The 12266-nt window shown below is 45.0% G+C and overlaps 1 long non-coding RNA gene across 1 annotated transcript in view; it reads left to right on the forward strand.

The window, feature by feature from the left end:
* LOC132835036 (uncharacterized) overlaps positions 1-12266 on the forward strand; it is a 428224-nt gene that overhangs the window by 308734 nt on the left and 107224 nt on the right. The window contains exon 4 of the long non-coding RNA XR_009647266.1: positions 9547-9635. This is a non-coding gene — a long non-coding RNA (uncharacterized LOC132835036). The remainder of the gene's footprint in view (positions 1-9546; positions 9636-12266) is intronic.

Raw genomic sequence — 12266 nt, forward strand, 5'->3', positions numbered from 1 at the left:
GTTTTAGTCTGGAATGCAATACAGTCACAGCCACAGATGTTGGACTTGATTAACCTTGTGTTTTGCTTTTGCAGCTTTGTTTTTAATTTGCTCCATGAGTGACACTGGGGTCCAGGGAGAGTATGTGTGTCAATAGCCAACCTCTAAATGGTTGTCCTTTCCATTATCAGGATATAGAGGAGGCCCAGTGATGTTTGATACAAAAACATGAAATTGCCTGGAAAATCTCAGCAAATCAGGCAGCATCTGTGGAGTAAAATTGGAGTTTATGGGCGGCACGGTGGCACAGTGGTTAGCACTGCTGCCTCACAGCGCCAGAGACCCGGGTTCAGTTCCTGACTCAGGCGACTGACTGTGTGGAGTTTGCACATTCTCCCCGTGTCTGAGTGGGTTTCCTCCGGGTGCTCCGGTTTCCTCCCGCAGTCCAAAGATGTGCGGGTCAGGTGAATTGGCCATGCTAAATTGCTCGTAGTGTTAGGTAAAGGGGTAAATGTAGGGGAATGGATGGGTTGCGCTTCGGCGGGTCGGCGTGGACTTGTTGGGCCGAAGGGCCTGTTTCCACGCTGTAAGTAATCTAATCTGAGTAATCTAATCTAATGTCTCTGGTCCAGTGACTCTCCCTCAGAGCAGTTTCGAAGAACTGCTGAATTTTTTCCATCAATTTCGGCTTTTGTTTCTGGTTCCCAGCGTCTGCAGTTTTCTCCATTTTGTTTTTAATTCAGTGATGTTTGTCCCTTCAACAGATTTGCAGAGGGCCCTCACTCATCGCTTTGAGACTTGGTCCTTTCAAATGGTTTGAAGAAAGATCATGATTTGATGCAAAATGCAGCATTTTTCTTCGGTTGGCTCTCGGAACTGGTTTTTACCGGAAGGGTGTAGCAGCATCAAGGCGGTTCCTGGGACCGCCCTTTCCTGAGCAGCGTTCACTTGTGCATTTCAACAGACATTTAAGGACATCTAGGGACATTTAAGTGACTCTTGAGTAGGCACATGGAAGATAGTACAATGGAGGGTATGTAGTTTAGTCTGATCTTAGAGTAAGATAAAAGGCCGGGACAACATTGAGTGCCAAAGGGCCTGTTCTGTGCTGTACTGGTCTATGTTCTATGTACAGTCTCACTTCACCTTGGCATCACTGTCCCATTCACCAGCTCATTGCTTACAGCGTGCCAATGCTGATTTTTGTCCTTTTTCCCAGCGTCGTTTGATTGTTCTGAATCATTATTTCCATTCAGGTTGCAAAACCCTGGGGATTAGCAAGAACAGTTTAGCACAGGAACAGGCCCTTTGGCCCATCATTCAGTGCTGACTATGATGCCATTCTAAAGCAATCCCATCTGCCTGCACATAATCCCTATCCCTCTATTCCCTGCCTGTTCTTGTGTCTGTCTAAATGCCTCTTAAACATTGCTATTGTATCTGCTTCTACCACCTCCCCTGGCAGCATGTTCCAGCCAACTAACACCCTGTGAGGGGGGGGAAAAAAGTTTGCGTGGCATCTCCTTTAAACATCCCTCTCTCACTTTAAGCCTCTGCTCCATAGTATTTTGGCATTTTCCACTCCAGAGAAATAAAGATTCTAACTATCCACCCCTCTTGTAATTTGAAAGACTTCTAAGAGGTCACCCCTCTGCCTCTGGCTTTCTAGTGTTAGCAGTCTAAGTTTGTCCAACCTCTCCTCGCAGCTAATACACTCCAATCCAGGCAACATCCCAATAGTCATCCTTTTTTTCCCCCATCTTTTACAAAGCCTCCACACCCTACCTATAGTGCGGTGACCAGAACTGTGCACACTACTGGAAATGTGGCCAAAGTAAAGTTTTACGTAGCTGCAACGTGATTTGCCAACCTTTATATTCGATGCCCTAGCTGATGAACGCAAGCATGCTTTACCACCTTTACCCACTTGGGTTGCCACGTTCGGGGAGCTCGGGATTTGTACCCGAGGATCCCTGTGTAAATCAGTGCTCCCAAGGGTCCTGCTATTTACTGTGTTCTTTCCTCTTTGACCTCACAAGATCCATCACCTCACACTTGGCTGGATTAAACTCCATCTGCCATTTCTCTGCCCAACTTTCCAACTGATCCACCCCGTGCTGTATACTTTGATAATCTTCCTCAATGTCCACAATGCCTCCAATTTTCATGTCATCTGCAAATTTGCTAGATTTTTATCCAAATCATTTGTATATGTTACAAACAACAGAGGTCCCAGCATGGGTCTTAGTGGAATACCCCTCCACATAACTACCCTCTGTCTTCTATGACCAAATGAAGTTTATATCTAACTTGCCAACACATCATGGATCTCCTTGAGAGTTGAGCTGCTTTGTGCTTCTCCACATCTAAATGTAGGAAGAACTGGACAATATCCTTGCTGAACTGACAGGTGAGGATAACATTCAGGCCACATAACTGTCAGTGGTTGCAAGGGAATACCGCCATCTGCAAGTTCCCCTCCGAGTCACTCACCACCCTCTTTCTTTCTTTCCAGTAGGTGGATCAAAATCCTAGACCATCCTCCCAATGTTCCCTCTAAGCTGCTTGACCATGCAGATACTCATTGAATACATTGACTTTTGTTCCAGACGTTGCTATTATTGACATACCTCAGAAGTTGATACAGTATCCTGTTAGGTCTCTCCCTAACAGGAATGTGTATAGTCCTATATCATAAAGACTGTAGCTGGCTGTTCAAGGAGACATCTCACCACCACCTCCTCAAAGGCAATTAAGGATGGACAAAAATGCTGACCTAGCGAGCGATTCAGCCACATCCTACTAATGAAGCAAAAAAAATGAAGCCACTTCTTTCAATTCTACTTCACTGGAAAAAGACATGAGAGGAGAATGGAGTTTTCCATTGGAAAGATGTTGTGAAATTTGAAAGGATTCAGAAAAGATTTACAAGGATGTTGCCTGGGTTGGAGGATTTGAGCTATAGAGAGAGAGAGGCTGAGTAGGCTGGGGCTATTTTCCTTGGAGCGTCAGAGGCTGAGGGGTGACCTTATAGAGGCTTACAGGACCATGAGGGGCATGGATAACAAGGTTTTTTCTCTGGGCTGGGAGTGTCCAGATTCTAGAGAGCATAGATTTTGGGTGAGAGGGGAAAGATTTAAAAGGGACCTAAGGGGCACCGTTTTCACACAGGGTGGTACGTATATGGAATGAGCTGCCAGAGGAAGTAGTGGAGGCTGGTACAATTACAACATTTAAAAGGCACATGATGGGTATATGAATAGGAAGGGTTTAGAGGGATATGGGCCTAGTGCTGGCAAATGGGACGAGATTAATTTAGGATATCAGGTCGGCATGGACGAGTTGGACCCAAGGACCTGTTTCCATGCTGTATACGACAATGACTCTACTTTTTCAAAGTGTGAGTGTCATGATTTTGTGCATATTCCATTGAAGACTTGAGCCAATTGAACACAGTCTTTTAGCCACACTTATTTGCTGGTCCCATTAATGGAACACAAGGGACTGTAAATACAGGGGACTCAAAAAGTCATTCAGGTACCCAGAGGGGGGTTAGAATGTGGCCATCAGTACCGTGAGGTCTTTTTAAGTGGAATGACTTGGATCCATTATGGGGGAGGCTGCTATCGATAAAGCAGGGAGAATAGATGGATGTGCAGCAATGGAGAGGCTTGAGCAATGCTTGCGAACAGCAGAGAGACCAGTATGGATCTGTTGGGCAAAAGGCCTATCTGTAAGTTCTGGTTACTTCAGATAAACAGACGGAATCTCTAAATCAGATAGTCACTGGGATATTCCATGAATTGTTCCTGGTTGGTTCTTCTGGTTTGCTGACTACAGTTAATCAGAGAGTGTATGACACTTGCAAAGAAAGCGCCCATGTTTATTTGTCACTTCACCACATCCTCTGGAAACCTCTAGTCCTTCGCAACCAACTGTCTACTTTGGAAGTGCAATTATTGTAACTATGTTGGCAAATTTGCTCAGCTTGGTGTGACCCATTTTTAAACAGAAAAGCAAAGCATGTTAACAGTCGATCTGTTAACGAAATGGTGGTGGGGTGGGGTGGCGGTAATGTTGGGATAAGGCTCATGGTTATGTAACTGACCTAATTCTGGAGATCTGGGCGTATGTGACTGACCTCTCAGCTATTCCTGCAAACAGGAGGGTTTTCTCTCCGAGTTGCAGCCACGTCTACTCACCCCTTCAAACTGTTTTGGGCATCTGATACATGCAAGCATGCGCAACTTACTCTCCCGTGCCCCTCCACATCACAGCCGACATTTTGTGCTTAATCCCATCTGCTCAGTTTTAAGGGCCCAATAAATAAAATGACCAATTGTTGGTGAATAATCTATGCTGACTGCTCACGTAGTTATTGTGTGGCATGTCTGTCATCAAACTATATCTTTTTGTTTCCTATTCTTAAATTATTCCAAATGGCACTGTATTGAAGAGACAACTGAAGGCTTTTCACTGTATTTTATTGTATTCTTACTGTAAAGTACACGTCACAATAAACTCCAAAATCAACTGGGCATGGAGTTGGGGGTAATTCAACTTGAATTCCTATTAAATGCAAAAACACAATTTTTAATGTCAAAAAGAAGTGAAGTCACATCATAGATATCATCAAGCAGACTGGTCCAATGTGTTATGATTCGCCTCTGAACCAGCTAGGACTTCAACCCAGTCCTCCTGGCTCAGAGGGAGGGACTTTGCCACTGTGTCACAAGAGCCTCTTGGGGTCAATTTTATATGCTGTAGCAATGTGTCATGATTTGTGGTAATCTAAAGGCCTTGGTTTGATAATCTGAAGACATGACTTTCCCTCCCAGCAAGCCACCAGAATGGCTCAGTGGTTAGCACTGCTGCCTCACAGCAATAGGGAGCTGGGTTTGATCCCACCCTCGGGAGATTGTGTGCAGATTGCACATTCTCCCTGTGTCTGTGTGGGTTTCCCCCAAGTGCTCTGGTTTCCTCCCATAGTCCAACGATGTGCAGATTAGGTGCATTGGCCATGCTAAATTGGCCCATATTGTCCTGGGATCTGGAGGCACAGTGACTAGCCATGGGAAATGCAGGGGTACAGGGATGGGGTGGGTCTGGGCGGACTCGATGGGCCAAATGGACAGCTTCCATAAAGTAGAGATTGTGTATGAGCTGGGAAATGTAAATTACATTCACAAAAGCTCGAGTTTTTTTTTTAAAAAATGAATCTCAGTAAATGGGGACAATGAAACTGCCAGATCTGATTTATTCGTGTCTTTGAGAGGAGGAAATCTACCATCTTTACCTGGGTCTGGCCTGTCCGTGACTCCAGACCCACAGCAATGTGATCCACTCTTAACCTCATTCTGAAATGGCCCAGCAAGCATTTGCATTGAGTTCAAGTCGATGACTCCCCACCACCTTCTCATGGGCACTCAGATGGCCAAAGGAAAATGAACACTCCAAGACTGAGCAGATTTGAGAGGTGATCTCGCTTTGAAATGTAGATGTTGTGAGAGGCTGTATACTTTGGCTGAAGATTCTCACGCAAGGTTGGCGAGAGGGGAGGGAACCTGTTGAGATTTCAGCATAAAAGTTTGGCTGTTTAGAACGAACGTCAGAAAATGGATTCCTCACTCAGGTGTGTGAATCTCTTGATTTGATTTATTGTTGTCAGGTGTGCCCAAGTACAGTGAAAAGTTTTGTTTTGTGAGCAATACAGACTGATCATACTAAATAAGGACATACAGACCATAGGGTGCTCAGACAACAAGGCATGCAGGATTATTCTGCACAGGAGGTGCACAAATTAGACTTGAGGTTAGAGAGGTCCATTCAGCAATCCAATAACAGCAGAGAAGAAACTTCACAGGCACCAACAGGTTCAAGTATTTTTTTTAGATTAGATTACTTAGTGTGGAAACAGGCCCTTCGGCCCAACAAGTCCACACCGACCTGCTGAAGCGCAACACACCCAGACCCATTCCCCTACATTTACCCAAGACCACCTCATCTTCCGCCTTGGGACCCTTCAACTCCAGGGCATCAATGTGGACTTCACAAGTTTCCTCATTTCCTCTCTTCCCACTGGACTGAAGGACCTGTTTCCGTGCTGTACATCTCTATGACTCTGTGACTCTAAATCCTTTTCCAGCAAGAGAGCTTGAGTCGCTCCTGTGTCTGATCATATTGTGAACTTAGTGTCATTTGAACAAAAAGATTACCAATCAGACAACACCAGGTTATAGTCCCACAACCACTTGATGAAGGAGTGGCGCTCCGAAAGCTAGTGCCTCCAATTAAACCTGTTGGACTATAACCTGGTGTTGTGTAATTTGTAACTACTTCTGTATCTTTTGCCTGATGGAAGAGGCATTACAACAGAGAGCTGTGAATACTGTCTTGATTGGTACATTCTGTACTGAGATTGATTGATGTATTTTCTGGATGCTAAAGCAATTAAGGGATGTTAGGGTAAGGCCTGGAAGCAGGGTAGAAGATCATACATGGCCTTATTGATTAGCCTGAATAACCTCCTCCTGCTCCAGTTTCTTAAAACCTTTACGCAGTATGGTGCGCTGTACTGATAGAGCAACAGAAACCAATTCTATAGTCACTTAAAAGAGGGAAATCAAATAAATACCAGATTAAGAAATATTTTTAAAGCTACGAGGAGTGAATAAGGGAAAGGGTGTACAGCAAACGTTGTTTTAACCAGCACTTTATCATCTGGCATTCTCGATAAACAATGAAATGTAATTCTAATTCTAAAAAATAAACTTCAAATATCTCAATCTATTATGATGTCACATTAATTATGCTGTAAACAAAGTACAACAGTGATGTGTACACCCACCGCATTACCTTTCTATTACTCAGTGTGTTTTTATATTGATTTTAGAAAGTGTGTTGATGTTTTTTACATAGATTTTTTTTTAGTGATATCGACATCTTCGCTTGGTCAAGGTTTACTGCAGTTTTGCTTACCTCTTGATTATCTGAAATATTTTGATCAAACAACACAGTCCTGATCCCATAGGTGCCAGTCAATAAAAGGTTTGCTGTAATTCAAAAGGTCTCTCAAAGAAACAGCATGGGTGAGATGCACTGAATGGCCTCCTGATATTAGCTCTTACAACAGAAGGAGATTGCTGCTGTATTTTTGATTTGAGGGATGGGATAGCACTGAGAGGAAACTCAGTTTTGTAACCGGCTCCAGCACATCATAAGGACCACAAGTGAGCTTCCTGTCAGTGCTAGTTAGCCTCAGCACTCTTCGGTTGCCTTTCAGTGATCAGCAGTTGTGTGCGCGTGTGTGTTGGTGTTCTCGCAGATGGGGGTGGATTTGTGTGGCAGGTGGAATAAACAGGAGAGGCAGTGAGGTCTGCAGGCGCTGGGAGGTCAGAGTTGAGAGTGCATTGCTCCAGAAGCACAGCAGGTTAGGCAGCTCCTCGGATGCTGCCTGACCTGCTGTGCTTTTCCAGCAACACACTGTCAAACTCTGGTGGAATAGACTGGCTGACCCTTGCACATGAATAACAGTTACTGGGGTGAACTTCCAGTGGGTGACTAGCTCTGTTAGTGAGGAACAAAATATCAGAGAAGATTTAGGACAACTGGATGCCAGGGGTGACCTTTTAAGGCCGAGATGAGGAGGAATTTCTTCTCTCAGAGGGGCGTGCATCTGTGGGATTCTTTGCCGCCAGAAATGTTTGCGGATGGAGGTGGATTTGCGTCTCTCAGTGAGCTGTCAAGGCTGGGTCATTTAATATATTCAAGGCTGAGAGAGACCGATTTTGAATCAGCAAGGGTTATGGGACAGGAAAGTGGAGCTGAGGGTGATCAGATCAGCCATGATCTTGTTGAATGGTGGAACAAGCTGGATGGGCTGAAGGGTCTGCCTCTGCTCCTCTGCCTAACGGATCTCTTAATATTAACATGCAGGCTCATCCTCTCCTACTCTGTAGAAGAAACACAGTAAGGATGGCGCAAAGTGTCATTCTTTCAAAGGGCTCATGGGGGTGCCTTGGCCAATATTTGTCTCTCGACTAATATCACTTTATAAAAGTATATGATATTGACCACAATTTTTTGTGGAGGTTTTCTATACACCAATTAGCTGCGGCATTCCCTACATTATCCTCCCCTGTTCATGACCTCTCCTCTTGCTTTAACACTGATGGAGGCCCAGTGGGGAAAGACATCTTTCTGCTGAAGTTAAATGGGGGTTGTTCAGTTATCAGACTCCTACCACCTCAAATGCATGTAAATATAGCCTTGGGTGTGTTAAGAGTCAAACTGAAATGTTTGTTTGTTTCCTTGATATGTGACTGTTCAGAACCAAACTGCCTTTGTTACTATGTATACATCCAAACATTTTAAAAAAAATTGATGGAGTGTTTCATACCCAGCTGAAGGTATGGCTTTTAAAAGATAGCATCATCACCCCTACATCACTGCTTAAACGCTGACACTGCAGCGCTGGCCTATATAATAGGCTCAGACCCCCAGAGTGGGAACTGAACTTACAAACCTCTGACTCGAGTGCTATCCACTGAGTCACAATTGACACCAAAACCTTGTGCATCCTAGCTAGTCATTTGGAAAATCAGCGTTTTATACTGAGTTGACTGCTTCTGTATGAATCTTTTATTCCGGCGCACGGGGAAATCTTTGAACAGTCATATGTTCATATTTTGCATGTTGTCTGTTTCTATCAATAAATCTAAACCAGCCAACACCGTTTCTAAAGTGGAATATGTTTTATATAGCCAACCTGCCTTTACATAGCACCTTTAATGTGCTGAAAGTGCCTGGAGTGTGGCCATCACAAGAGGAGGGTTAGCTCACAAAATTTGACACTGAGCCATATATGAGGTATGAAGGCGATAGCCAAAGGTGTAATTTTCAAGGGACCACCTTAAAAAGCAGAGAGGTGCTCAGGCTTATGGTGGGGATTCCTAAATTTAGGAACTCTGTCAGTGAAGGCACCACTGCCACCTCAGGGAACGATTAAAATTGGGAATGTGGAACACAACAGAATGAAGCCATGAATCCCTTGGCATGTTCTGCTCTACTGTGGAAAGGAATTCGAGAAAACCCACTGTGCCCTCTTACGTTGGGACTGTGCTACTAAATAAAGATTAAAATTAAAATAGCAAATGATGAAAGCACGGAGCAGGTCTTTCGGTGTCCCAGAGCTGGGAGAGAAGGCAGAGTGAGAAGAGTTAATGTTTCTGGATGTGAGTGATCCATTCTGTACTCTTGCTGTTCAGATCTCCAGCCCCTGAGCTGCCTGGTCTCAAACTGCAGCACAACGCAGATGGAGCTTTAACTCTGTAACTCAGGGGCTGTGGAAGGAACCCTTTTTAATTGCCTTGGACACTCGTTAGTGGGTGGCAGTGAAAGCTTTCGAGAAGTTCAGCTTGGCTCCACCAGTCAGCGTGAGCTGCCTTTTCATATTTAACACTGTGCAGGCGCGTGTTTCTGAGACCTTTCTCAAACAAATACTTGAAAGCGTTTGGGAGTTATTGACTTTGCTAATCCACGGTTTCTCTTGCGTTTTTTTCCTCACAGCCACAGCGAGGGTATTCCAACTGGGAAGAAGTAGTTGCTGGTTTCACAACACCTGTGGTTCCTCTGGGGCTCTGGCTCTGAGGGTTTAGGTGAGTTATTGGATTCCTTGTCTCTCTACCCCACCCCAGCCCCATCATGAATCCCACACCCACCCCCCATCTCTGATTAATGCAGTCAAATTTGCAAATGGCATTGGCACAACGGGCAGTCTCACAGCTGTCTGAGTATGATAGTCTGACGGAAAAGAATCTTTAAAAGCCTTTCTGTTGAGGCTTGTCATGGGGTGGGGGGGAAGGTGCTTTCATCCAGAAGGAATTCCTGCATTCAGCAGGCATGCCTTCCATTAATAGTGGCCCGCTTGGCTTTTGTGTAGGTTTCCAGGAACTACTTGTTTCTTTTCTTTCAGAAAAGGATTTTTTGGTGATGCTCCTTGTTCTGCCTGACACCCACATCAAGCTCCCCCCGACCCCCAAAAACACACACACACACACACACACACACACACACACACACACACACACACAGACACAGCACAGTGATGAATGCATGCATCACTAGGTCTTCAAGAGGTACAGCGCAGAAACAGACCCTTCGGTTCAACTCGTCCATGCTGACCAGATAGCCCAGCCCAATCTAATCCCACCTGCCAGCACCCAGCCCATATCCCTCCAAACCCTTCCTATTCATATACCCATCCAGATGCCTTTTAAGAGGACTGCAGATGCCGGAGATCAGAGCTGAAAAATGTGTTGCTGGAAAAGCGCAGCAGGTCAGGCCCGAAACGTCGATTCTCCTGCTCTTTGGATGCTGCCTGACCTGCTGCGCTTTTCCAGCAACACATTTTTCAGATGCCTTTTAAACAGTGCAGTTGTACCAGCCTCCACCACTTCCTCTGACAGCTCATTCCACACAGACACAGACACACACACACACACACACACCACCAATTGTGTAAGTATTTGATTGTTGTGAGGGTCTGCCCGACAATCCTGTTGGGGGCTTCATGGGGAGAGAATTTCCTACCTGACGCTAAACTTCTCATCAGGAAGAAACAATTCTGACCCCTTGCACAGAGATGCGAAGATAAGATGACAAGTACCTTGCAATCAGTTTCACTGTCCAAACCAAAAACTGATCTGTTGTTAAGCAGAGGCACATGTTTGATTGCACAGGATGATTCTGGCAGGAAATATGCAGACCTTTGCTCTTCACAGACTGGCGTTAGTCAGGTAACTGTTCCTGGCCTTAGACGTTTTGTTTAGTTCAGTCATGGGATGTGGGCAGGGTCGGCATGGCCAGCATTCATTGCCTGTCCCTAGTTGCCCTGTGAGAAGGTAGAAGTGAGCTCCTTCTTGAACCACTGCAGTACTGTAGGCAGACCTGCAATACGCTTCGGAAGGGAATTCCAAGATTTTGCCTGGTGACAGTGAAGGAACGGTGATACACTCCCAAGGCAGAGTGGTGAGTGGCTTAAAGGGAAACTTGCAAGGGGTGGTGTTCCCGTGTACCTGCTGCCCTTGCCCTTCCCGATGGAAGTGGTCATGGTTTGGAAGGTGCTGTCCAAGAGTCTGTGGTGAATTTCTGCAGTGCATCTTGTTGATGATGGTGGTGGAGGGAGTCGATGTTTGTGGATGTAATGCCAATCAAATTGGCTGCTTTGTCCTGGATGATGTCCAGCTGCTTGGGTGTTCTTCCATTTGGCCCCATCTGGGCAAGTGGGGAGCATTCCATCCCACTCCTGAGTTGTGCCTTATCGATGGACTAGTAGAGTCAGGAGGTGAGTTACTCGAGGCAGTACGCCTAGCCTCTGACCTGGTCTTGTAGCCATCATGTTTATGTGGCAAGTCCAGTTGAGTTTCTGGCCAATGATAATCCCCAAAGATATTGATAGTGGGGGATTTGGTAATGACCAATGAATGTCAAGAGATGGTGGTAAGATCCTCCCTTATTGGAGGTGGACATTTGTGTGGTGTAAATGTTACTTGCCATTTGTCGGCCCAAGTGTGTTGAACTAGTGGGCTGCTTTGTCCTGCATGGTGTTGACCACCTTGAGCATTGTTAGAGCTGAACTCATTCAGGGAAGTGGGGAATATTCTGTCACACCCCTGACTTGGGAAACAATGGGGCACTTGTATGTCTAAGTCTGACAGAAAGGAATTTTGATGACAAAATGAAGGAAGATCTGAGATTTCAGTTTTTGTCATGTCAGTAATCATTTGAGGAACGAAGCTGAAAAAATGTAGTGAAGACTTTGTGTTGTCTGCATCAGAGTGTATGGATTCAGTTCAAAGTAAAGAAGAAGCTTGATGTGCCTAACTCAAATAAATCTATCTCAAAACTTGGGCATAATTTTTCTTTTACCTGGCTTGTGACATTTTGCATGCTCTCTTAACTTGAACGTCGATAATTTAAGATTCAATAAGTTGTCGCGTATCACTTGGGGTACCTGCACTTTAAACTGGCAACACGTCTTCAAAGCTGATAGATTCTGATGCTCTGAATGCAAAGCACTTGCTGACCTGTGATGGGAAATGGAAGAGACAGATTGTCTGTGATTGGCAGGTCCTGCTGTGCGTTCTGTGCACTGCATACTGATTCCTGGATTTTAGTGGTCTGTTCAGTGAAGAAGTAACCCAAATTCCACAGCTGAAATGGCTCTGCGAATTTCTTCTTCATTTAAGAGTGAACTTGCATTAGATCTGTAAGGGGGTATATGCAAA

The sequence above is a fragment of the Hemiscyllium ocellatum genome, chromosome 43 (genome assembly GCF_020745735.1).
Source record: "Hemiscyllium ocellatum isolate sHemOce1 chromosome 43, sHemOce1.pat.X.cur, whole genome shotgun sequence".
NCBI lineage: Eukaryota > Metazoa > Chordata > Chondrichthyes > Orectolobiformes > Hemiscylliidae > Hemiscyllium > Hemiscyllium ocellatum.